Genomic DNA, 26,685 nt, shown 5'->3' on the forward strand with positions numbered 1-26,685 from the left:
AAGATAGGGAGTATGTTAGTCTGGTGTGTGAATGTGGAGGTTTCTATTTTTGATTGTAGAGACAAGGAAGAGATGACTGGGTAAATTGTTGATGACACTTGCATCTTTACTGATACGCTACTTAGTGTATTACACTTAGTAGTCACTAAGGCTACTTTTATGGTTTGAGCTTCTAGAAGATGCAAAACTCCCTGCCTCTAGATCAATTGGCATGGTGAGATGCCTGAGATCTCTTGATCTTGGATACCGTTAGATTTGAGACAATCCCTATGGCTTGTTTCCTTATAATAGCAAAACTTGTGAGTCTGGGTTTCGGGTCAGGAAATCTGGCAAATTGCTTTTGGAAATATGCTTATGTTTGTCAGAAGTTCATTGAAAACATCCTGTTCCTGTGAAACACTCTATTTCTAAGAAAATATAATTTTTCTGCTAAAATACTGCATGAGCTTTCAAGGAAAACTCCTCTTGCCCAAACAATGGAAACCGTGTTAGTGGCATTGGGGTCACTGAGGGCAGAAGTTATATGGTGTAACAGCAAAACAGACAAACCTGTGTTTTCTTCCAAATATGTTTATAATCTAAATGAACTTCTCGAGGGTTTTATGTGTCTCTTTCTGAAGTGGAAATAATATTCCAAATCCACTTGTGAATTCTGGCTGTACTGTACCGTGTAGATTGTAAACATTATTATTTCTGACAGTATAAAGAGGTTTGCTAACACTTTAGTAATTTCATTTTTAAAGCAAATTTGTACTGTTTGTATTATGTGACCAGTAATGTAGTTCTCACTTTAATTTCATATCTTAATTAATGCTAGAAATGGTCTGTGATCATGCATGCATAACAAGTGCTATGCAAAGCAGAAGGTAACGCAGGCATATGGAAAAGAGAACACTTCAAAACGCGTTCAGACTTGATACCATGAATGCAAAGTCTATCTGGAATGTGAAAAATAGGAAACATTAAATGGATAAAAGAAAATGAAGAATGAGGCAAGATGGAAAGCCAAAAATGGATTTGCTTATTAAAATGGATATTAGCCAATGAGGTTTTTAAATTGTTGTCATGATATCCAGGATTATTAATACTATATGTGTGTTGAAGAAAGGCACTGGCCGTAAGGCATTACAGTGTCCGTAAAGAAAATGAGGTTAACATGGTTGTTCTGAACTTTGATCTGAAGAAGAAACATATATGATACATTAAATAGAAGTGAATAAACCTTTCTGGTCCAGTAACAGAAAATAATCAGGCAAAAATATAGTTCTGAAACAATATGCAGAGAACGATTGCAGGAAAATGATGTATTTGGAAGAGTAATAAAGAATTCCAGCAAGTGGTTGGAAATAGATTGTCAAAGGTATATCCAGGTATGGAAGATATCACATTGAATTGTCACTCTCTGCATCTTATCAGATGTTAAGAGTGATGATGCTTGTCATTTTCCATTAGGACATGTTTAAAATTTAAAAATAGTTTAGTCAAAATCAAATAAACCACAAGCAGAATATCCTATCTCTATGTGAGTAGATCATATATTAATTATTGAGTCCAACCTTGCTACATGACTCAGCATGCATATTGCTACTTTTATTGAGGGCAAAAGGAAAAAAAAATTTTGATAATTCCCAGGGCAGTCATCCACTGAGAACAGTGTTAGATATGCATAGCTTGTTATTCCTTGAAGGATATCGGTGTCAGACTTGCTCCAGCCTGTAGGAAAAGCACATTTGCAGAATCAGTCTAACAGCTGAGAAAGCTGTAAGCTGTCCTGTTCTGGTCTGAAATACAAGACTGACAGCAGGAGAAAGGGATAGCCCTGAGCTAAGCAGAAGATGAGTTATAGGGCCTTATATTGCAGATTAAAATCAATGCCTTGAATTATGGCTGAAAATAAATGGAGTTTGAGCGACATTTGGAAAATATACTAAAATGTCCTTCAATTAATAACTGTAGTTGATACATGTTGAATAAGAAGGTTTGAGGATATTGAACATGTTACAAAAATACAATCGAAAAGCCTCAGTGATGGTGAATTCTCTAGTAGGGCTCTGAGTATTAAGCGTAAAAACATTTTGTTTTTTCTCAGTCTAACCCGTAGCTCATTAAGTCCGAAGCATCATGAACTCTTACATCCACCCATCAAACCCTGATTGTAAACACAGTGCATGGAAGCTAGAAAACAGCTTCCAAAGAAAGCCTTCTGGCTTGTCAGTGTTGCTTCTGTGGTGCTTGGGTTTGCTTTCGTCTACCTTCTGAGGCTGGTCAGACATTGAAAACCTAGGCATGGGAATGCCTGGGTTTAATGGAGATCAACAGATCTTTAGGACGTCTTGGTGTTCTCAGATACATACCCACGTGTTGCTGTGATGGTTCCTTCCTTAAATATGCTTTGCAGTAAAGATGTATTAGCCAATAGATGTGATCACTCCATGAGAAGATCCAAATTATCGAGCAGTATCTTTCCTTAACCGCGGAGTCCCTAGCTTGGGTGAACACTGATGTTCTGCATGCCTGCGCTCTAAAAACCATGTGTCCAAGTTCGAAAGTCTAGGTCACCAAGACAGTTAAGTTCACAGCATAAGGTCCAGTTCAACTATGCTTGAAAATTATGGTTATTTCTTTTAAGTGGACGCATTTTCACTGGTTTCAGGAGGATGAGATCATCCCTGGGGTGACAGGCTCCAGTGAAATAAAAATGATGTCCAACAGGCAGCATGTTGGGAATAACGTCATATCTGAAATGAGTACGAGATGTCATAAATTAGTCCTAAACTTAAAATGCCTTGAAAACTGTTGAACTGTATACTAAGCTACTGAAAATCTTGCCTTTTTTTTAACCATATGTCCCAGCTTTTGTGTTTAAAAAAAAAAAAAAAGAAAAATTTGGCTAGGAAAGTCTGAAAGTCAAGAGTCTGGCAACAGAAATAGTAACAAAACTCAGTTTGCTTTTTGACTGAAATACATCATTTACTCCCTCCTGAAAATTCACTATTACTGTTTTGGAGCATTTCAATATTAACTCCATTGCTGGAACATCCCAACTTGACCAGAGAGGTGTGAGAGTTAATATATCACTGATTTGTCACAAGCTTCTTAGATATAAATACTATTTTTCAATAAAAACAATTGGGAAATCCTTAATGTGCTTTCCTGTTTCCATCTATTTGACAAGAGATTTGATGATATCATCTTAAACAGATCCTTAAATCTATAGGCTTTTTTTTTTGTGCCCTTTCTCCCGCAGAGAGACATACAGCAGCACAGATGGTCAGATCTCTTCCTAAAGATTCTGGCTTGTCAGGGAGATAAAACAACATGCTTTTGATCTGACAGTGTTGGCAGGACACTTAAAGATCGAAGTGTTCATTAAAGTAAGACCATCGTAAAACTCTTATTTTCTCAAAGGCTGTATTCTGTGTATCGGCTAAATTTCTCTGAAACTTTGCCTCCAAACCTCTTCGGGTTGTAGTATGGCACTTAAAAAAAAAAAAAAAAAAAAAAAAAAATAAAGACTGATACATGATGCTTTCCTGTAGGCTGTGCCAGTCATGCATGAAGATGTTTTTTGGGGGCAAAAGGGGGAGCAGGGATGTTGAGAGTGTCTTAATGAGACCATAAGGATCTCTAGTATCTAAGTCAAGAGATAAAGAAGCATTTTTTTTAGAGGGAAGGGGAAAAAAAAAAAAGCTTCATAGGGAGCTTTTTATTACTGTAAGGAGCTGGCTGAGGTATCCATTGCCACGTACGCAATGCATGTCCTTGTTGCTTTATTTTATGATGATGTGGCAAGACTCTGGTGCCGCTGTAGAAGTTCAAAAAGCTCTGCTGAGACCGTCTGTTATTAACTTCAATGAAGTGCTGTAGACGTGAGCTGCGTTGGCCAAGTCTTAGAAACTTTTACCAGTATGCGCTGCTATTTCAGACCTTAGTCAAAGTGTTTTATGAGAAATTGGAGAAAGTGTCCCCCCAGTAAATTATTTAAATGGCAAGTTTGCAAAAGGTGGGTGTGTGTAAGCCGTTCTGACAGCTTAGATGCTCCTGCTTCAATTGGTTTTGCAGTGCTAATCATCTGGAACTGCAATTCAGGGCCTTGCTTCTGGACCTCCTTGTTAAGCTGTGAAATATTGAGATGCGTGTCGCCTCAATAGATTTATTAGTAAATTAGATAGTCTCAAGACCTATTCATAACACTAGGAGATACAGAGCCTTCTGCAGACTGACGTCTTTTTCTGATGCAGGCTTTGTAAAAATAGAAAACAAGATTGATGAAAATTTCAAAAACCTTGCCAGCCAGCATTTCTGAAGAGTCAAAGATAATAAAGCCAATTATCATTTAACGAAGATAAATTTTTCCCTTGAGCACTGGCAATGCTTAAAAAAAAAATAGTTAAAAAATAAAAAGTTGTTGGGGTCTGAAAATTAAACTCCTGGCTTGATTGCATTGCAATTAATTTAAAATGCAAGAGTGTTGTGTTGTTCTGCCCAGCTTGCACTTGCGACAAGAAGAATTTTATTCCATTATGGCAGATGTTGACATAAGGCTAAATAGACCCTGTTTGTCTCTGGTTGGTGCCTATTTTGTTCTTTAATTTAATGTACCAAAGCATAGATTTTACAGAAGGGAAGAGTCCCATTTCAGACTCGCAGGGTGCTGATTTTACATGGAAAGTTTTTGGTTGTTTGTTTTTCTGTTATAAAGAAAGGTTCTCATGATAGCACGAAATGTTTAGGTCACTTTCAGTGTCTGTAAAAATGAAATATTCTTTACATTGTTAGGAAAGAAAGTGGGGGAAAAAATGCCATGTTACCTGTCAGTGTGTTTGGTAGAATATCATTTTTGACATCCTTCTGTCAAGTTTGTTAAGAAGATGAGGTTTCAGAAGATTCTGAGCAGACATTTTCCTCTCTGGAAGAGAGCATTTCACTAACATAATTTTTCACATTAGCCATCAAGGTTTGTTCAAGTCAGCAGATGTTGAGGATCCTTCATGGATATGTTTGAAGCATACTGCTGCATGAATTTTTCATAGCTACTTCCAGCTTTCAGGTGTAGGCAGGAAAAAAAAAATGAATGGGACGACACCCCCAGGGAAAAGATATTTCTATTCTGAGGTCAAATTCACAAAAGCTGTATAAACTTGTCAAACTGTTTTTAGTTCATGCCAAGGGAATTTACTTCACTTAGCTGGTCTGGATCAGTGCTGTTGAGGTGAAATTAGTGCTTCAATGATGCTTGCTATTTTTTTTGTCTTCTTTCTTTTTTGGTGGGCGAAGGAGAAGGAATATTGGATGAAACGAAATTTCATTTCTGTGCTTTGATTGTATCGTACATGCCTGGGGTTCTGATCAAATACCAAGGAAGTCCAACACAGCCCAGCTCACCCCTCTGTGCACTGGTTCTGAGTCGCTCTTTGAAATAATGACATTTCTTTACTTTTCTGGTTTTTACAGAGGTTTTACTTTCTCTTTGTCAAGCAGAATTTCCAGGAAGGATAACCTAGTGGTTGTCGTGTGTGGTTTCATGAGTAAATGTGTGCCTTTTGCTTTGATGGTCTCTTTACATTCTTTTGTTATCCAAAGTGTTAATTTGAAGGGGACTGTAGAAGTGTTTGGGGTTTAAAACTGAACCTTAGGGATAAATTCTGTGTAAATGTCATCTTTGATATCCTGGAAAAATACTGTGGCTTGATGCTTTTTCTTCGTAGTAGCTCCAATCTGCTCTAATAGTAAAGAGCATAACTTTTTAAATGGGGATCTTTGTTTCTTATTCTTTTGAGAATAGACTGAATACATCTTAACCATGCTTTGGAGAGATATATGTAAGTGTTGTTGAGGTGAAATTAGTGCTTTATATATATATATATAAAACACACACATATCTATATAAAAGTCAAATGCATTTTTGTAACAATTATAGCTGTAACAAAAAGGACTAAATTGAGTTAGCATTAAAGATTTGGTTTTGATATATTGGAACAAATGTTAGTTTAAGCTTTATCCGGAGCTAGAAATCTCAGTGAAGGGTGATATTCTCAATGATTTACCCTATTATCTACTGCACAGGGATACTGTATTGCAGTGTAGAATCCTTTTATATGCATTACAAAGAAATAACAGATGATTTTCAGGATTTATCAGCATTCTTGGACTTCAGATTTCAATGTTAGGTTTGGGTTTTTTTTTTTAAACTTCAGCCAGATCTTTTCCATAATTCTCTTTCTTTTCCTTAAAGAAAACTTTCCTCACTACCTAACTGTAGTGATAGAGAGGGAAATTTGTGGTTAAAATGATAGATTGCTAAACTGCAGGAATAATAAATATGGGCTAAGAAACCTCTGTGGCAGCTTGAGCTTTTCCTTGACTTTACCTGAATATTCTATCAGTGATCTTTCTGATAAATACCAGAAACATTGGTTGGTCTCCAATTTCTTCTTCCACTGGGCTGTTTTTGATAATCTCTTGCCACACACAGTGCACTTTTGCATCTGCTGCAGCCTCTGTCCCAGGCAACTGGTGTCTTCTCTGCTAGTAGTTTTTGCAATGGAAAAATGGTGCACTAAACTTTTCGGAAGATTTCTTTCAATCTTACTATTGAAGAGAAGTTAAACAGCCAAAATGAGCATAAAACATATGTGACGCTTAGTTTTCATCATGTTGCATTACTAAATGTAATACAGCTTTAAATGCAAGGTTTATGGAAAGAACAGTTCCTTCCTTTTCTCTCCAGTTCAACCATACAACCTTGCTGTTACATGGACTTGTTGCTTGCTGGTAAAGCTGGGGAAATGCCCCAAAGTTGAGTGTATGTTCCTTCAGCATATGTAGACACATCATGCACACTGCTGTGAAAAAGGGCAAATGCTAAAGTTTCTAAATCTAACTTGTTATTTTAATATAGCTTCTTGTTACACGTGTCTGTCTATAAGGCTTGGGCTTTGTGTCTGTAAGAGATCTGGAATACACACACACACACAAAATCCTGGGTTGTCTCCTAAACCCTTTATTTATATCTGACACATGCAATTAATCTCTTCCTATCTCTAATCACTTTTGCTATTACATTCATCGGAGTGATTTGTATCCCATCTCTGTCATTGCTCTGTAATTGATATGTGGAGATAAGGGATTCTTAGAGGACACAAACAAGGAAAAGAGAAAATTGAATTTACCTTGCAATCATTTTATAAAATGTGACATACATCAATTATACATGCCATCCAGGAAATGTCATCTTGAACAAACTGTGATGATTTGTTGGAAGACCAATGTAAGGGAAATGCCAGAAAACTTTTCTGGACAGAAAAGTATTGCTAGTTCAACAGACAGACTTTTCAGTCTCACCGATTCACCTACGAGTTTTTAAAATAATACTGCAGAATTTACAAAGTAAGTATCGTTTTTGATCAATGTTTTTCTTCAGTCAGTCTTGTACTATTAGTCTAGTGTTGAATAAGATGAAAGGAAACTGCTGAAATAACCACTGTTTTGATCAGACCTAAAAAGATGATGTTGGTTTCTCAAGATTGAATCATCTTTTATGGGCAAAAATGGTAAAATTGATAGTAAAGTCCGATTCTAACTTAACCACGTTCTACCATGAAAAGACTTCTCTTCAGTTTCTGTTTTCTATTTTATTACAGTGAGAAGTGAAATAATTCTCTCACTCTTGTTTAAGTACTTTGTGCTCACGATTAGTTTTAATTGTTGGCATGAGAGTAGTAGTTCTTGTTCAAGTTTTAGTAGTACTTTGGTATCTGTACTGATACTATTAAAAAAATTAATAAATAAAAGTAGATAGGTATGATAAATAATATGATAACGGTAATAGGAATCATAAAACTTGGAAGATTTATTTATGACAAGCAACATCCAGTGTCGGCCACTTCCTGGGACTTTAGGAGTGGCAAACAATCTTTTCTCTGCAACTGTTTATTTCTTTGCTGTCATGTACGCCCAAGATACACTGTACTTTCTGAACACTTCCAGAGGAGACGGAAGTGTAGTGATTTGTAGGCGTTTGTAAAAGGCTTTTCATTTCACTTTATGGAAGTGTTATAATTCTGAAGCTTTAAAAGGAATGGCTACGGGAGACTCGCGTATCAGCTTACCCTATTTCAGCATTACCTTTGGGTCTCTGAGTCCCGTTCTGCGATGCCGTACTCCTGCAGTATTTTAAGTTGCTGACTTGAAATCTTTTGCTTTGTTTCCTATCTTTACAAAGTTGGGTGCGTTTAAAGTATAATTTGCATTTACTTAAAGTTGCTAAACCTTACTGAAGGTGCTTTTTACCAAGAAGGTAAGAATCTATAACTTATTGAAGGGAGCTTTAGCTTAAACATCCTGTTTTAAGAAGAAATAAATCATATTTATAGAAAAACATCCATGTAATATACGGCTGTGACAGCTTTGTACTGTTCTGAAATGAGGAAGGTTGTCCTGGCTGATCTGTGAGCAAGAGAGTAAAAAGATACAAAGCTCTAGCTTAGAAAAATAATGAGAAGCATCTTATTTCATATAAATAGGATAAACTTTCAGTCTAATATTTTTTTTATTCATAGGAGTAGGACTCACTCTTCAATTCAGAAAATAAGTAATTTAGGAACCATTTGATGCTATTCTTTAAACTGCTATTGTGTTAGGCAAGCTTGAGATGTTTTATAAACAATATAGATAAGGAATAATAAATATACTCAAAACAGATGTTTAATAGAATAACTTTTGCGCTTACTCAGTTACTGAAAAAGCCTAAATATGCCCTAAAGATTGTATTACACATGCTAAAGGTTTGCATGGCAGAACCCCCCCAGCATATTTACAAAAACTAATTTTCTTCTCAAGCTTTCACAAACATATGGTTGCTTGAGGGTTATCTTTTTAAAATTCTTCGTATTAAAGATGTTTTTAATTTCTTCTCAATATACATCACAGAGCAGGAAAATTGAATAAGGATAGAAACCCCTCGCATGTCTGTGTCATTGTTCTGCCAGATAGACGTGACTTGTCTAAGTGATTGGAAAGTGCACACAATAGCCTGTGTATGAACAAAAGGGGAAAACAGTGATTACAACTGCAACATAGGCATTGGACAGTCAGGACTTACAAGATTTAAGGTTGTCTATAAAACTTTAAATATTCTTCTTTGTATAGAACATCATGATAAGGTGTTTAATTTGATTGTTACTGTTGTTTTGTTCAGCAGAAAAGATGAAAGTTACTTATTTGTACACGGTCCAACTAGGTTTGTTTTTTGAAATCAGATCGTCAATTTTTCCTCCAAATTTTAGCAAAAAAAAAGTTTAGCATTGGAAACTTTTAGGTTTTAGTAAGGGCTTGCTATGAATTTTAAAGTAATATAGAATAAATGGACCTCCATTCCCATTGTAATAGGAACAAAGACTCAGACGTGATTGTAACCTGGGTTGCTTCACCCTGATGTAAGTAAAAGCTGCATCGATTTCTTGTCCACTTGCTTGTACCGTGGGAGCTGGAAACTGCCAGTCCAGGATGTTCGTTATCCTTTGGTTTTGTGCTACTCAGTTTCACATATTGTCATGTGCATCTGGTGAGTGGGTAGACATCGGAGTAGTCCAAGTTCTGTCTTTTTTTTTTCCCCTACAGACTGTGCTGTAAGGTAATAGAAATGCTGATTTCTTTCATGTGCAGACTATTGTCTACACTTTTAAGTCCTTTAAAATATTCCATGATCCAAAACTCTGCCTTTTTATGGTGGATAAATCATTTTAGCTATGGAACGTGAGAACAAAGTTACAACTCCTATAATCTGGGAGAACATCATTGTTAAACAGTGCATCTTTAAAGGACTGTAAGCTTTCTGGGATAAAAATGAAAGAGTACAGCAGCCAGGAAAGTGCACACAATGCCGTAATCTCAAGGCCCTGTTTGTGCAAAATTGTTATTACATTTTGTCCAGCTATATTTGCTGTTAAGTATGTTCAGAAGCTGAGAACAAGTAGCTGGGAAAATACTGTAGTGGATAGTCTATTGCATGAAGAAAGACAAGAGAAGTTGTGCAGGGAGGGATTTTTTATTCCCCACTTGTTCCTTAGGCACTAAGGAGGGATAAAAAGAAAAGCTTGCTTATTTACTCCATGTTGGCTGTATTTCAATCTGCTCCACAAAGCCATGTGCTTCTGAAACCTGACTTAGTAAAGACAGTGAGGGCTTAAAAAGCCAACAATGTTGTATCTTCTGCAAATGCTGGGAAAGAAGCTGCACACTCGGTGCTGCCTTCGCCTGTCCTCGTGGATTTATCAGATCACCGTGAGTGATACTGTCATAGCTATTAAAGAAAGTAATCGGTAGTGAGTGATTAAATTGCAGATGGCCTTCTCAAGGTGATTATGAATATTAAATCAAGTCTGTAAACCTAGCTAAAAGGCCCATGAAACTGAAAAGTGAATATGCTCAGGATAATTGCATAAAAAGAGGATCTTGCAGGCATGCTATGCTCATCCAGATACCACCTCCCCAACCCCCTCCATTCATTCAACTGACAGAAAAAAACAAGAAGCAAAATAGTTGAACCTGGACCTATTGCATGAAAGGAGGTGGAACTAAATATCTGTATTTTTAGGCTGTAAATCCCTCTGTGCTGAGAACTTAACTGCATCTCACTCCTCGTTCTGCAGAATGCTATCCCAGGTCCATCGCTGTCATCATTAAGCAGTGACAGATCTGCAAAGTCCATGGCCATGTGATGCCATGTCATTAACAGTGATCTTTTCCTGTTCTTCTCCAATTCTGAGTGATCATGACGAATGTTCCTTTCCTCATCACCCTGGAACAAGGCCAAGAATTACTGTGAGTGACTTAATTTCATTAGGTGAACTTTATCTCACAAAGCAAAGGTTATATGGGAATCTTTTTTTTTTAACTGAAAAACCTGAGGTTCATTTTGTTCCATAATTTAAAATGGAAACTTGAGATGCGAACAAAGATAAGGTAGGGAAAACTGAAAAATATGACTTCATTTTGAGCCCTGCTTACTTACATGTATATTTTAATACAAGCACAGAGAACTTTATCATATGTCTAAATAGATTGTGAACTTACAGCCTGAGGATTGTTTTCCTTGTGCGTATTGTGATTATAGACTCATCACTTTTGGACTAATTTCATGATTTGAAATAGAAGAGGTTTTATGGTTGCTTATAGCTCAACATATTATTATTGTATTGATCTCAGGCTTCACGCTGACCTATCTGATCTGCTCTTAAACTGTTAAACACCATGAGAGACTTATTATGAAGATGTGTGTATATATATGTATTTGCAATTATTGTTTATTACCTTTGGTATGACAGGAGTAACTTTTACAATAATTTGAGGAGCTTTTTCCCCTTCAGACAGTATTCCTCCTTACCTGAACTTCTGGTCGTTGTTACATTAGTGGTTTCGTTGCTATTGGTTCTTCATCCAATTAATATTTTTTCACTTATAGATATGCCCTTGGTAAATTTGATAGAGAATTCTGTTATTCCACTTCAAAAACACTTATTTCTAACCATATTGGCTTAGGAACTGGTCTAGAGCATCCTTGACAAAAACATTTGTACCATGTAAGTGTTTTTAAAAAGCGAAGTTCTAAAAAAATACTCGAACATTTATTATTGGTTCATTGCTAGTCAATACAGCAGGTGTGTTTTTACCCAAGAATTTATGAGGAATTAAAAAAGAAAAAAAAATATTTTTTTCTATCGAAAGAAGCAATGAATTAGAATATGGACCATATGTTTTTCCATCCTCAAGACAATGTGTAATTTTAACTCTTCAAGAAGTGTCTTGTACAAAATATAAGCACAGTAAGCGTGGCAGGCTGCTTAAAATCAAAAGTGTCTTAGTAGAATTTGGATTATTAGCTGCCACTTTGCTTGTTTGGAAAGGGTATCAATTACTTTTTTTTATGATTGATACGGCGTGTTGCAACTTAGAGGGCCTGGAATCCTCTGGAAACTCGTACTGTTGGCCGTGGCAGCCAAACACAGACTTGCGTTCGATGTGATTGGGAGAGGAAGACTGCCTTTGATGAAGCTGTGGCTGACAGATCTGATCTGTGCATTGATGAAGAGGGTGATTTGCACTTCATAGGCTAATGAGGAGAAACGTTATGGAATCTGGCAGGCCCTCTTGGACTTGATGAGTGACTGCTGAATTCCTATCTGGAGTGTAATGGCGGAATTTATTTTGAAAGTAAATAAAACCAAGTCTGGGGGTGGTTACACTTTTTGCTGCGTAGTGGCGCTGATCCTGTGCTATTACTAGAGCTACAGAAAGAGTCAGCTGGATAATTGTGAGGGCTTTTTTTTTAAAGATGGAAGAAAGAAGCAGCGTACCTTTTAAAAATTCACAGATAAATCTTTTTTTACAAGATTGTTACAAATGCTTTCAAAAGGTGCTTGTAACGAAAGAAGGGACAGTCCTCTAATTAGTGTGGCAGTGGTGAGACGCTGTACCGTGTGCTCACAACGGGAGAGATGAAATAACTCTGTTTATCTGGAGTTTATGGCCAGCAGATGCAGTAGATAGTGGTTTTCCTGATTCATTCTTCCACTGCACGTACCAGAGGAGATGTTTTTAATTTTGTCAAAATATTTATGAGTTGTGAAACTTAAAACGTACAAGTTATAATTTACTGTGAATAATGACCAAACTGTGTTTCTGCAAGCCTTTGCAAGCACTGTTTCTTTAAGGCAACTTATTTTTCAGAACTATATTTCACTGCTGTTAAAGAAATGAAGCTATTTTCTGGAAAAGGAGGCTGTGTATTTAAAGTAGAAGTTTATGAAGTCAGCTGACAGGACTTTATTGCAATCTTTTAAAGACTGGATTTTAACGAGTCAATCACCCTGTTTTAGTTTTGTGTGGATCTGGTAGTTTGATTCAGTTTCACTTCATACATCACAAGCAACTTTGATGACTTCTTAGTAACTTAATACAATATTTACACATGCTTCATGACACTGTATACCAGTGGGATGGGAAGTACGAAATCCCTGTGTGTTAATGCTGAAGATATTGCATTTGTCATGAATGCTCATCCTTAACCATGTGGTATTTTAAAAAATTCATCAGAACGAATATGATTTACCTAAGTAATATGCGTGATATAAAGTTTGTCAATTAAATCTTTTAATAAGAATTTTCAGAAGTAAATTTAAACCTTCACAGTACAGCATAAGCTATTAGATTTATAGAAAGTTTAGTAAGTGAGTGCAAACAGCAAACCAACAAACCTGGCTGCGCTGGTGACCCTTCTGACTCCAGAAGAAATGGTCTCTGGAAAGCACCGGCCTGTAATCAAATGGCTCTGCAGTTTAGCTCGTTTAGCATCCTATTATGTTCTTCAGACATAACTATTAACTGTATTCCGCCCCCCCCCCCACCCCCCCTTTTTTTTTTTATTACAGACTGTGTGTGTGCTGTAAAGAAGGACACTTTGTGAAATCTGACAGCGTTTTGAATCTATGACAGAAGCCCCCCCTTTTCCTTTTTTAAGGGACAGTGGTGTGTTTTAAGTGGTCTCACATCCTTAACTGTAGTGGGCTTGCGGTTAGAATGAGGTGAAAGTGAGCTGAATTGAAACAATCAATTCAAGAGGAGGAGAGGTTGGCATCAAAGTCGTCTTGTTCCTACTCTGTCCTCTGCAAATCCAGCCATGTGAAGGAGGGGGCTCGTCTTTAGAGCCACAGTTTGTTCCTTTGATGAGGCCTTAAGAACAAGGCAAGCTATCTCTCCGTTTCATCCTTGATCACCACAGGAACTGTAAAATCCATGTTTCAGAAAGGAATCCTGGGTAGCAGTCTCTGGAAACCTGCAAAGCTCACCAAAACTGCATGATAAGTAGTATAAAAAGTATAAAATTTTTATAAAAAATAAAAGTGCAGATCCTGATTGAGGGAGGGAGTGCACTGAATCACAGAAGCACATATGGCTTTGAATGCATTTCTTCCATCAGGTTGTAGATCAGTTTTATGAGCTTTGCAGAAGACGGGGACAATTATGGTTTTTTATTTATTTTATTTTAAGAATATTATCACATGCAATCCATTCAGAAATTACAGAGTAAGCTTAGGAAGGAATAAGAGTCCTCTGTAAGGCACAGCAGGTTACTATTGTAATTCTTATTTTGCCATTTTCTTCTGATTTTACCATACAGTGAATTTGAAAACAACATAACCAAGTTGTTTATGCAGTTAAGGATTTATAGGAATGTGATTCTCATTCACAAAGAGGGGAGCGTGTGTGTGTGAATTCTTTTTTACAGTATGCCACCGTGATCCTGAAGTAATTCAGAGATTGATTTGTAAAGCATTCTGAATCAATTAAGGCTTTAATCAGCAAGTGACAAACTTCAGATGGCTGGTGGACTAATTTTACCATCCTCCCATCAACATGAACCTAAGCTGGAAAAAGAAAACAATTAAGAGATGTAATTATCTGTCCTGATTACTGAATTAGAAGAGTTTGTGTTTATTCCATTGCTAAGTAAAAAGAAGAAATCTGCTTTGAAAAACAATTTTGAGACAGCTACTAAATTGCCAGGGGTTTGCAGGGGCAATGTGGATGTTTGCTGGGACAGTTTTGGAAGAGGCTTGTAGTCAACAACTGTCATGAGTGCTGTATATCGAGCTTTGGGGGCTGTTGCTGGACCAGCTGGGTAGTGTGCTGTGCACAGACCTAGTTCTGGAGTATTTTTTCCTCACCTGTGCCTTAAAACGAGTTTGGATTTTCAAGGCCGAGACTCATCTGCCAGTAGCTTGTCCAAGCATATATTGGGTGCTTATATCTAGTGATTACAAAAAATCACGCAATTTCGATAAGCCAGGAATTAATGTTTAAAGTTCCCATGCGATGACAGCCTTTCTAGGAAAAGCAGGGAGGAAAAGCATCTCTGCATGTTCAAACTTCACAGTCTGATTACCTTGTGGTGGTGTTTCCTGCTATCAAGTGGAATTACCGTGTATTTATTGGTATTTTGCTTGACTGAAATTGAGAATAGCCTATAGAAATATACCAACTTATTACATAATTCTTTCTCAACCAGACTTTTCTGTTTGGTAGGATTTTTATTTCAGCTTAGCAGAGAGATAAATACAGATTTGGGGACAGACCTTTACTTACCCTTTTATATCGTCCCAAATCTGATCAGAATCCACAAATTGCATCAAACCTCTCCTAAACCCCAGCTTACAACGCTAGTGTAATTTCTGTTTGAATATTTAGCCAGAATGTTAATCCTGATGGATTAAGCTGCCGTGCTGAAGGATTGTTGCTGCGTTCTGTGCAAAGTTCAGAATAAATGCCCAGAATTCGGATGAGTTATAGGTCAATTACAGTAATTGGAAGTAAAAGTAACAAGAAACCTTGGTAGTATCTAGCAGGAGTGATACCTCTATATTTATTAACGAGCAGTAAACAAGCCTGTCACCAATCACTGATTTTGAAAAATGTGCCATATACTTCCTCCTATAAATGGTATCATTTCTACATAGCATATGTGTCTCTTGGTAGTACTGGGTTTATTAAATACTGTTGAACAAAATTTTCAGTCAAATGAGATTAAACTGTCCCCTTACGAAAAGTGAACTTTATTTAAGCAGCAAGAGGTAAGGCTGCTTACTTTACAGAAGGCTGATTTTATAGTGTTGGTGGTACTCAATTAATGGCTTAGGATATTTGAAACTTAAGTTATGTTGTTGTGAAATAAACTAAAAGTGCAAATATAAATTACATCCTATCTGCTAGAAACGCTAGTATAAAGGCCAAACCATCTCTCTATTTACACATTATCACGTAAATTGGAGTTTAACAGTATTGTAATTTATGCATATTTAATAAATATATTTGATTTTCCAAGAAATAAATGGGTTATGTCATTATCATAAAGGTAATTATACTGATGATGTCTGAATACAGTGGCCTGAGGAGTCTTATTTAAAAAAAAAAAAATCGATTTCTGTAGGGATGTATCTGTTGTGTGTTTCTTTGGGTTGTTGACTTGGAATTCTTAGTGATCATAACTATCTTTGCAATATTGCCAAACTTCCTCTTTTTTCATAGCTATAGCTTTCATAGGATTCTGAAAACTATTCATGGAAAGGATCTATTTGAGCAGATTGGCCACAGTGGTGTTTCACACAGACTGGAGTGTGGAGGGAGAAGACATTTGCGTGAGATCAGGAAATGTCTAGAACACATATATTCAAGAAAGAGAGTGTAAATTGCAATAGGCAATCGAACTGGTGGGAGGGTAGGGGTCTTCTCTTCTGCCAGGGCTAATTTCCTCTCCTGTGTTGATGGACGGACGGTGTTTTGGACAAATGTCACATCCAAGACATGATAGAACAAGTTCTTAGAGAAAGAAGCTTAGAAAGGCTGCTTTTGTAGTGATTTGGGAAAAAGGACAGTCTGCAGTCAGTCTGCTCCTCTAGTAACCAAAGGGCAAACAATATTAAATCTGATTTCCCTGGAGACAATGAGTGGATTATTGAGAACGGGGAGTATATACAGAGTTACTGCCTCACTGGTGACACAATATTAGGAGTACAGCTTTCTGCCTACCATGACCATCACAAGGTTTCTTTATTTACTAGCTGGGGTCATGGTGTATGTTAACAGACATCTTGTCTACAGGAAATCCAGATGGTCTCCCTTCTCTCTCCTCTCTCTCATACTAGATGCAAAAGGTCAGAAGAAAAACAGCGATTGAAAAAATTCTTGCTGCCAGCACAAGGTCGCTCTTGACTCTGTCTGCATCAGGACCGCAGACTTAATTTCCCTTTACACTGAACGAAGGTTAGGCTCACTTAAAGGTCATTCTCTGTGCAGTAGGGTTTGGTTTGTTTTGCATTTGTTTTACTTATTGAAACAGCATCTTCCCAAGAAGCAAAGTTGTTTTCCCTGCTATTAACCTCCCCTCTTCTGAAGTTGCTTTTGAAAGGTGTTTCATTACTTGCTAAGCTCTAAGTGATTTTTGTTGATAGTCTCATAATATCCAACTTGCAAAATCTTTGAGCTGGGAATGTTTTTATCTGAGAACTGCAATAGTGCTTCTTGCATAGAGATGGTGACATTTGGAATTGACCCTGCCCTTATTAACTCCAGTTTGACAGAACCCTGAAATTATCCTGTGATTTTTCTGTCAGCCTCCCCCAGATTCTGGAGATAAACTCCACATATATGGGACATGACCAGTGGTCTCATCGTACAGTTTTTCATTGGAAATCAAATGTTTGTTTATCAACGGATGTCCGAAAATTAATTTAGAAGTCTTTCACATCCAGTTGGTTTGAGGTTTTTGGCTTCAGAAATATACAGGTGATGAAGAACTCTTTTTTCTAAAACTGACCAGAACTTCCCACCTCATAACTGGGACAACTTCTTCCATAGAAAAATAGGTGCTGCTAAAGGCTCTCTACTCCTCTTTGCAGCCATTTGCAAGCTTGGTAAGACAGTGAGAAGCCATGGTTTTCTGATGCTACCTTTGGTATCTGGCTGCTCAGTAACTGCTTCACTCTCCATCTGTGCACAGGAAAATGTAGTTCTAAAGAGACCATGTCCAGAGCTAGATATTTCTATGAAGATGTGAGGTCAGAGATCTGGAACTGTCTTTAGAAATAGGCATAGGAAAACTTCTCTGGTGTATTTTCCTTCCTGTTTTCTGACCCCCTAAACTTGTGATTTTTGTTGTTGGTTGTTTGCTTGTTGGATCATACCCAGGTATTTTTCAAGGTAAAATGTATAGGTCCTTGATGTAAAGAAATAAAAGGGATTCTAATGGAAGCTTTTTCATCCAGCAAAATCACCTGGGAAAATCTGAGACCAACAGAATATGTCAGCCTTAGGATAAGGATGAGTTGGTTTATTGGATGATGGGTTCTCCTCTGGGCAGGCATGGAAGGATTTTTGTTAGATATTGGTCGTCTTATGTAACTTGCTAAATGTGTTCATAGCTCCAGATGGCTGGATTTAAAAATAAAATTAATAAATTATCTTTACACACTTTAAAGTCCCCTGTTAATAGCCAGGCATACCCAAAGCATTATATAGAGAAGAATTGATGGGCTGCTATGAAGTAAAGGGAAATAAATTAATTTTAAGGATTCTCCTTGCTCAATAAACCACTGCAGAATCTTTGAGTCCACAAGAATTGTCAAGTATTTTGGATGTTTTGAAAAGGGAGCTTATTTGGGGCCAAATGATATTCTCGGTGTTCTGCTTTCTGATCTAAAAGTAAAGTACCCTGAAAAAGATATTTGGCAGGCACAATGTGGCCTTGTATTAAAATGGTGTCTGATGATGTGAGAGCGCCTTGTAATGAGAAGTTTGGCTTAGTGATCATGTTGTTAGAAGTTAGAACCTGTTCATGTTTGACATTTTTTATGTTGCAATAAATATTGGCTGCTGCTGAGACACCTGAACGCTCTCCTCGTGCCACTCATTATGGAAATATTTAAATGGGATATAACAATGTCTCTGTATGCTCCGAAGGAAACAAAGGGAGACTCCTCTCTCCCACTTCATTCCAAGGATAACACTTCCTCCCTTCGTCCTGAGGGCCAATATCTCTTAATTTAAAAAACAAGAGTCCTATTCAACTCTTTCTTCTCAAACCAAACGCCCATAAATGAGACATTTATCTGCCCAAGATGTTATCATGAAACACTGAATAGAGCTTATAATAATCACAGCACAAGTTTTAAAGGAGTGGTCCTTTGTTCCTGTGTCAGAGTGGAGAGCGACGACTCCTGTGATTTCCAACCAGTTAGTTCCATCCCTTTTAACGCACCTTTTCCTGTTACTGTGCAATTATTCCACTTGTTTTTCTTTGCCTTTGCTAGAGAAAAACTCTGAAGGTGTGTCGTGGACTGCCTGTGTCTTCTTCCAATGGGTCGCAACCAAACGGCTGTTGCGACCACAACGTATTCCACAATCAGAAGGCTCTTCTAAACTCACTGCTATCTTAGTCCAACAGAGCTCCAACTCTCACTCTCTAGGGGGCTCCTGCCACTCCAAACTCCAGGAGGGAAATGCCCCACTCCCTCTTGGGAGTGCCCCACCTTTAAGCCTCCATGGGTCACGTGATCTCCAGCCAATCAACGTGACTCAGCACCTGTCTTGATGAGGCACAGGTGCTTCTCATGTAGCAGCCAGGAAACTTCCCCAACAAAGGTGGAGACAAAAGTGGAGAGAAGCATGAAGACTGTGTGTCGAGAACATGCTTTGTTCCAGCCTCAGAAAGCTATCTGGGTCCATCTCGAGGCTGGAAAAGGACCCGACGTCCTCTGTTTGACCGCTCTGTGCCATTCTGCCTCTGTTCACACCAGTGATTGGCCTTGGTCATCTTGTTTGGTCAATAGATTTTGCACCGTCGTGTTTGTTTGTGGTTAATGTAGCATGTTTCCTCCTCTTCCTCCCCCTCCCCTTGCGCAAAACCAGCGCTGCTATGCTTGAAGTGCTTCTCTTGCTTTTAGAAAGTTACAGCCTGAGATGGAGCAGAGCAGTGATCTGATTAAGGTGATTAAAACTACATACAGGATGCATAATTAACCTTTGCCCTGGCTGTCATGGGGAGCTGATGTATGGAGCTGATACGGTATCTCTCCATGGCAGCAGGCGTATGCTACATGACTTTTTTTTTTTCCTAGAGAACTTTAATCGGTCGAGATAAAGAGTCAGGAGAGAGAGATCAGGGCTGTATTAATCCTCTCAATGGCTTTATAATTTCCCCACTCTTCTGCTGCTGGTAATCAAGAAAAATAATGCTGGCTTAATCCTGGACGCCAAGGTCAATCATCTCTGAGCCTTTTGATAGTAAGGATGTCATTATGAAAAGATTTTTAATGAACGTAATTTCCTTGCGTACTTTGGGGCTGGCGATATGTGTATGATTTCTTGTTCCTGGTGGAAGAATGTTTCTTGGTCGGAGTAATATTGGCCCATTTTGATGACTTTTTAACGGCTGGTTAGGGCAGCAGGATGGCCACGGCAGACAAAGACTATTTTAGAAAATGCTGATGGGGAGAGAGAGAGAGAGAGAGAGTGCCACTGGTGAGCCAGGGCTTGTACAGTAGCAACAGAAAGGCTCTTTTTGGGGATCAGCGGGTGAACAGGAGGGCAGAAGGAATTTAACAAGTAACGGTGAAAATGTATGCCTGCTCTCCTTAGGTCTTGACGTGCCGGACAGACGTACAAACTGGGGAGATGCTACTGGACCCAGAATATGTTCTCTAGTGTGACTTCAATCTGCCACAATTTTAGTTCTTAAAAAAAAAAACCTTCAAAAGTAATTTTTTTGCTGTTTCTGAACTAAGGTGAAAAGGCTTTTTAGCTGCTTTTTGAAAGCTGATATTCTGAACACCTTAAAAGCCGACCCTGTAAATAATGCTGCTTACCATCACATTTACCTTAATTCTGCAATGCTTTCAAGATTAGAGATGAAAGTGAAAGATATGTCAGTCACTGAGACTGAAGTCTGAAAGTGCTAAAAAGGCAGAGCTGACACTTGTACAAAAGTTGATGTTAATAGTGTGCTCATCTCATGAGAAAACATAGCAGCTGTATTTGTGTTTGGAGAAAAAAGTGTTATGGAATTCTTAGTTTTGTCCCTATAGCCAACATTTCAGTTAATCCTAGGAGATTATTCTGTGTTCTTGCTTCTCACATTCATGGTTGATAACATCTTAAAGTTAAGAAATGTGCAGAGGATATTAACACTTTTGCCTTCTGCAAACAAACCCATTCTTCCAGAAGCATCTGTTAGGAATTGCTAACTTTCGACTTTGTTTTTTGTTATGTTGCAATCCACAGCATCCAAACCATGAAGCCTCCTCTTTGAAGTCAATGAGAGTTTAGAAAAACCCCAAACAAACAAACTCAAACAAAAAGAAAAGCGGCTGGATGCTTTTTCATACAGATGCTCGCTGGTCTCCCTCATTGCTAACTTCTTACAGAAAAGTATTAAATGCAACTTAAAAACCCAAACACGTACTAAAGGATAAAATCTGTTAAGATGTTCAACTAATCCATGAAAAGCCAAGAATTCAAAGGAAAAGGCTTTTTACTCCGCAGTTCTGTCATGTTCAGTGCTGTTGCTTGAGTTGTGCCCGTTGGCAGTACCCGGGCAGCCCGGTTAGCTTAGCGGTTGCTGAGATACTTAATCTGGTCTTTAAAGCACAAACTTTCAACATACAGGTGACAAATCACTTCTTTCCCGAAATCTTAGATTTATAATATTGCATGATTTGACTCTTCGTTAGGACGATGAAGAAAATCATTATTCAACACTATTTGGGATTTAACCATTAGGTTTAGAGAAGGTGCTGGCAAGGAACTTAGATTTTCTTACAATAACGTGTATCATTTTATCTCCATGGTGGAAGTTTTTGGGTTGTTTCATAGCAGTCATTTATCCAGGGGCAAGATAAATTATATGCTCTACAACATCTTTGGTTTTTTTGTCTTGGAGAGAAGATGGTGTTTTACAGCGTCACAGCCAAAAAAACCCCACAAACCAACTCTGATGGTTGAGTGATGGTTTTTTAAGTGCTATTTGATGTGACCAAAACAAATGGTAGTTATTCTGCACAATACATTTTGAATGCAATGTTTTGGGAGTAGATAGTATTTTAAATGAACCCAATTATAAAAGTGGCTGAAATATTTATAGTGTCTGACTATGGCTGGAACACAGCCCTTTTGGTTTTTTAAATAATGTACTTCTCATTGTCCATATCATTCTATATGGGAAACTAGATATTGGAAATCATTATTCTTTCTTCCACATATGCATGGGTTTTTTTAAATTCGTTTTGGGAAATGAAATGGTTGTTAGCAATACTGAAGATCTTGTACAGGGCATATAGTTCAAGCCCCAAACAGCATGCTAGCTTTATTTGTTTTTTCTGTTGTGTTTTGGTTTTTTTTTTTTTTGTAGCAGCACCTCAAACTATAAAAAAATGTACAAAGTCCTGAACTCCAAAATAGTTTCCATTGAAATGTAGAAGTTACACTGAGAAGAAATGACAGCTTAATCTGGTGTCACATTTTTGATAAGTGACAAAAAGGGGCTTTATTTTTGTTTGATGCAGGGGGAAAAAAAGTTTCTTTTATCCAAATTTCACTGCTTAGTTATTCTCACTTTCTTTCCCATTGAGAAGCAAATACTACTGAAAATTAGGCTTCTTGTTTGGATACCTGCCTCCTGGAGGAGTTTTGCTTTAGGCCATAAATGCCGGTCGCTTGTTAATTCCCCAGAAGTTCCTCAGAAGTGCCAGGGGCCAAGGCCATCATTGCTAATCTAATTGATTTGTTATGTTATTAAACAAAACAAAAAGATGTTACTGTTTTCCCATGGAGTTCTCCTTGCTTCTGGAAAGCACGAAGACAAGCTGTCTGAACATGGCACTGGGGCAGGCAGGGATTCCTCAATAATTAATAGAGACTCAGGCAACCGGTGAGGTTTCCTCTTCTCATTTTCAGCCTGGAATCTGGGTTATAATGAAGAAATAATGTTCTTGGAAGGGAACACTGTAGTAAGGTAGTCGCTGGCTGCATAATTTTGAGGAAAACACCTATTTCTGAAATAAAATTTTTTGTTTCGTTCTGGCCGTATTAAACTGCATGAGCGATACAGCACTCTGCGCTTGGTCTGATAATTTCTGATGCTAACTGATGAGTAGTTAAGTCTGTCGTCACAGTCTTACTGGAATTTGGATGGCTAAAGAGAGCTATGTTTGTGCTTTACTTCACTTGGGGAGAATGGGTAAACAGGAAAAATGAAGTTTTCCCTGCGGTGTTTTATAAGGGGATGTATTCTTATAACCAGTCAGGTTTCTAAGTGTTTCCAACTCTCTCATTGATTTCCAGTAGTGAATATAGGTCACACATCAACAACCTGGTGATCTGATTGGAATTAATAATCATGGAATCATAGGATGGATGAGGCTGGGAGGCTCCTCTGGAGTCCAGCCCCTGCTAAAGCAGGTCATTTACAGCAGGTTGATCAGGTCCGTATCCAGTTGGGTTTTGAACGTCTCCAAGGATAGAGAGTCCTCAGCCTCTCTGGGCAATCTTTTCCAATAGTAGATCACTCTTTCAGTAAAAAAATGAATAATACTAATTTTCTTACGCTTAAACAGGATTTCTTTTATTTCGGTTTGTGCCTGTTGCCTCTTCTACACTGGATACCGCTGAGAAGATAATATTAGTTTACAGTTGTTTTCTCTGCAGCTTGTGATGAAGACGGGGGTGAAGCTCCCATTCAGAGCAGAGCGAAGCCAACGCTGTGCTTGTTTTCTTATTGTCATCACACACGTCTGCTTTCCTGTAGCCCGGATGTTATTGGCAGCATTCAGCACTGAAAGCAAAAAAAGAACCATAATGAGCTGTGCCCTGCAGAGTAGTTTGTTGGATAATTGCACTAATAGACACTGTGGATTTTACAAAGGCTTTTGCAGATGAAAATATGGGGCACATTAGTGAATAAATCAATGGCAATACATTAATAGACTATGGCTCTGTTCTCCACTCACTCAGTGAAACTACTTGATAATGACTTTTTTGTTCAGGATATCATTTCAAAACAATAACGGTTTCATCACAATTGTAATGACTTTGATAAAACATTGCATAAATGGGAGGTTTGAAGTTTGACTATTGATGGAATTTGGGGATTTCAGCATTTGTGGAGAAGATTCTGTTAATACGGAATATCCTAACAGCAGCACAAAATTTGGATGTTTGCCATGTGAGATCTTCAACAGTTCAAAGTAGATGCTCTAAAGCCTCAGAAGCTACAACAATAATAATGTAAGGGGTTTAATCTTTTTTGCAATTCTGACTTTGTGTACCTGCTATGAAGTAATTTGAGTTCAATTTACCTGTCAGTGTGTAAGTAAAACTGGGGTAGATCTGAAAGATGAAGCAATTACAGTACTAATTTTCTTTAATTTAAACAGCACTTATCATCCAAGGATCCCAAAGCAATTTAGTATTATTAATAATAAGACCTGATTCATATCTAATGCTTTTCATCAGTATTCCTCAAAAGTCTTTACAAAGGTGCATGTCATTAATTCTGATATCAAAATGAGGAAACTGATACACAGAAAGATAAAAGTGATTAGCCTAAGATCACTTAGACTTGGGGACAGAAACAAGGTTAGAAACCACATTTTGTAATTCCCAGTCCACACTCTTCTCACTTAACAAAATTGACTCCTCCATACAACACAAGGATAATTATTTTCTAGAATTTTTAAGAGCTGTGTCAAATAATTTCTATTAAAATAACTCAGTATCTATCATCTTTAGGGGACAGCGGTATAATAAAGTAAAGCAGAAGCACTTAACAGGTCAAAATTGATCCACGTGGTCTGTTGAAGGATGATTATCAGCAGTGATTGTGACTTGATGTGAGTAATATACTTGAAGACCGGATATACTGATCCTTGAAGATCAGTGAAATCTGCACATATATTACCTTGATTTTTTTGTGTTCACATCTTGAAAAACGTGCAGTATTTTGGAAGGAATAGTCCCTTTCTTCCTTTCAGTCATCCCTGGTGTGTGACACAGTGCACTAGGCATTCTTGCAGAAACGGTTAATCAGAACATCAAATTCTTTAAAAATAAATACATAAATGAAGTGAAAAGTCAATGGTGTTCACAGATTTCATTGTAGACAAAATATTTTATTATGAGTGTTGAAGTGACCTGCGAATACCATATCCAACATGCTGTCCACAAGATCAGGAACAACTTATCTTGATGCTAGAGAGGGCGAAGGAAAAAGAGATCTTGCGTTATTTCCCCTTACCGGAAAGCAATGGTGTACGTGCAGATCGTAGTCCCTTAGTTTTCAAGCTGGGGACAGCTATTTTTAATGACATAGAATCATATTCTTTCCTTAGTATTTTGCTGGTAATGAGAATGTGTAGTAGAATATCTGTATTTTCAAGAAGCATTTGAATCAGCTAATTTTTTGCAATGTGATTTCCTCATTTTTTTCTGTTGCTGGACTGCATCGACTGGTACCAACCAATTATGGGAGAATAGATATTTCGAAGTTCATCACAGTGCTATTTACTTGCAAGAGTCAGCTAGCACACAAGCTTTTTGGCAGAATCTAAACACTACATTGGATATTAAAGGGCAGAGAACATAAACCAGAAGAATAAAATGCTGGAAATTACCTAATGAGTAAAGAAAAGCATCCGTGACCCGAGTTTTTATGGGTGCAATTCCCATCAATTTTAATGGGAATTGTTGATATAAAACCTATCTTCCACCCTCCCATTCTCCCTACACACATTACCCAAAGTTAAAATTGCAAAATATGAGTAAATTATTGGGGAAGAACAATTCCTACGTGCTACTGAAGTGTTTGCATTTTGATTTGTGAAGGCTTGCAAGCATTTTTTTAATTGTTTTTGGTAAATGTTGAGCAGGCAATGACTACCATTCGGGCTCCAAATTATGCAGATAAATGGCCCATTTTAATATGTCATGATAATGAAGTTACAATGCATCATGTGACAGCAGTGTTCATATTAAACCTTTTGAGCAAGAGGTTGCTCTGTGTCTTTTGGTTGTTGATCTCAACTGGTCAGATCTCGCTGTGGAAGCTGAGAGCATCCTGTGGAGGTTTCAGCCAAATCTCATAATCCAGCATAATTCCTTTTCTCTCCTGGTTCTCCTCTAGGATCCACTGATCTACACAGAATGATGATTCTCTGCTGTAGCTCTTTGCCAGGCAAAGGGAAGAGATATGCTGCTTGCACTCCTTCTTGCTCCAGTGTTGGTACCGGTGGGGCTAAGTGGTCTGACACAGTGCACACCATGAGGGCTGTGGGTCCCTCGGTCATGTTGGTTCCCTGTCATTGTTGAGAATCCCTCACGTTTAGGGTGATGATAATTTCTTGGTACTAATTATGCTAGTTCAATCTGTGAAACCTCTCATAAACATAACAGTGAGAAGAGTTACCTTAGTGAGATGATGCTCTAGATAAAAATATGCAAACAGCCCTTGTGGTGAGTATGCTTTTTTCATGTGTCTGTAAGAGGTGCTTTAAGAGATGATGCTTCTGAACATGTTGTTCATATACGGGCTATGCACCAGGCACATATGAGAATGGAAAGAATAAAAGTTGGGAAAACATCACTGAAAACTAGACTGAAAACTCCTGAAGGGTTGGGTTGATGTGAGGAGGACAGCAAGGAACTGATTTCTCCTCTTTCTTGTACCAGTTTAACATGATTCTCCTTGTTTGAGTTACTTTTTCATTTGATAGATGTTTTGAACTAGCTGCTGTTTGAGGTTTGGCAATTGCAGGAAAAGGTGACCTTTGAAGCTGTGCGAATATTCCTTCTCTAGTACTATTGATGAGAATCAGCATCGGGATGTGATTCTGTTAGATGCCCATGGATAAGTGTAGGTCACAGTTTCTTTTCTTTTTGTATGAGTCGCTGCCACTCAGCAGATATGCCAAAGCATCCTGGACTACCTGAAATTTCCATGAAAATTCCACCCCGTTCCTAGTAAAGCTAGCTACTGAAGTAATTGTATACAAGTTAGATAAAAGATTAGAGAGAAAGGGGTAGCTGGAGGATAGCTCTTGTTTTCCTACTTCCAAGGTATTTTTGTTCTACAAATGTGTTTAG

General features: G+C 37.8%; 1 protein-coding gene across 1 annotated transcript in view; it reads left to right on the plus strand.

The window, feature by feature from the left end:
- SDK1 (sidekick cell adhesion molecule 1) overlaps nucleotides 1-26,685 on the plus strand; it is a 402,092-nt gene that overhangs the window by 192,738 nt on the left and 182,669 nt on the right. The gene's annotated exons all lie outside the window — the stretch shown is intronic.

Source organism: Tauraco erythrolophus, chromosome 17 (genome assembly GCF_009769465.1).
Source record: "Tauraco erythrolophus isolate bTauEry1 chromosome 17, bTauEry1.pri, whole genome shotgun sequence".
Lineage (NCBI taxonomy): Eukaryota > Metazoa > Chordata > Aves > Musophagiformes > Musophagidae > Tauraco > Tauraco erythrolophus.